Below are 1,731 nucleotides of genomic sequence, written 5' to 3' on the forward strand. Positions count from 1 at the left end.
ACTCCAAATGACCTTTTAAACTCACATGTGTGCAGTGACACACACTTATCCCCTTTCACATGTACTCCACTTCACTTCGCTTCCCCAGCCCACATACACACACACTTACAATGACCTGATCCTCTGTCCCACGGGAATACAGAGTGTTCCTGTTTATCTTCCGCTTTGTTGAGCTCTTTTGAAGTAAACAGGAGGTGGAGTGGGGAAGGCAGGTGTGGTTGGTTGAGAGGTGGGCATTTATTTGTAATCTTTTCATCAAGTCATAAAGAAAAAGTAGATTATTTCATTTCAGTTCTAGAGCAAGACTTTATTTAGCTTTTATTCTTCACTGACACAGAGGGGTTTAAATGAAAAAGAATCTCTATTGCCATCTCCTTGTTTTAGTTTGACACCCTTAAGTCACTTTTTTGTGACCTGCATTAGTCTTCCACCAAGTCTTCCATCCTGCGATGCTGAAGGTCCAAATACCCAGTCCTCTGCTTTTGCCTAACCCTCAGCCCCCATGACCCCAATACTTGTCCCTGGGTGATGGACCTACAGAGCGGTAGATTCCCATCATCTTTTCCAGACTTTAACACAAGCCTGGCCACCAGACGTGAGCCTTAAAGCTCCCCTTCCGGTCAAGGCTCAAGGAGAGGGCTTCCATCTCCAACTCCTGGGAGGTTAACGACCTCTAAAATCTCAACTTTATTAGGTTTTTCTGAACTGCTCTTTGTCTTGTATCATCTGTAACCATTTTGCCTTGGGGGACTCTACCAGGGTTATTGCCCTGTGGGAGTGGACCTAAAAGCAGACTCAATGGACAGTTAGGTAGTGATTTAAACAAAGAGTTATTTAGATAGTGACATGAACCATAGGCATGAGAAAATGGCAAGAGTCTGAAGGCCTAGTTACCATCGTAAGGTATCTGCAAATTGGTGAAGAATGGCAGTTTGAACCGCAGATTGCCACTGATGGACGGCAGGTAGAAAGACAGGTGTGGAACCAGGGCTCCGCCCCAGTGGGCAGACACGGGAGAAACAGGGCTAAGATGTAAAAACACTGGATACTCACTCAGATCATGACAGTTCCTATGATCACATGGATGTGCAAAGCCCTGACCACAGTACTGGGACAGTTTCTCAGGGCGACAAGTTAAAAGGAGTCAGTTGAGGTGGTTCTGGCACCTGGTTAAGATACTTCCTGCATGCTTCCCATTGGATGTTTTCCAGTCACACCCAACCAAGAGGTGAACCCAGGGTAGACCCCGAGACTGCTGGAGAAATTGTTATATTATCATCTGGTCTAAGAATTCCTCAGGATCCCCCAACAGAATTGGAAAGTATGACTGGAATAATACTCCACTGTGACCCAGCTTCAGATAAGTGGAGGGCAATGGATAAATGGAAACATTCTAAGTAAAGGTACAACACACACACACACACACACACAAAAGGTAATAATAGTAAGTGTTCTCTGTAATGCTTGGATGTTATACTTTTAAAAGTTAGATATAGGGCAGATATAGGGCTTGTTTTATAAGATATGTTTAAAAATTACTTAAGAAAAGTTAAAACTCGTAACGTAAAATAAGTGTGGGTTGACCTTAAAAGTCTATAATTATTTTATTTATTTCATCCTTGATTGTTAAGTATTACATTAATAAGTGTTCTCTGTGATCTACGAAATGGTCTGAATCTGGATCGATTGCTTTTGTCTCCACCCACTAGCTAGGGGGGAATTGTTGTATTA

This window comes from Oreochromis niloticus, linkage group LG13 (assembly GCF_001858045.2).
Source record: "Oreochromis niloticus isolate F11D_XX linkage group LG13, O_niloticus_UMD_NMBU, whole genome shotgun sequence".
NCBI lineage: Eukaryota > Metazoa > Chordata > Actinopteri > Cichliformes > Cichlidae > Oreochromis > Oreochromis niloticus.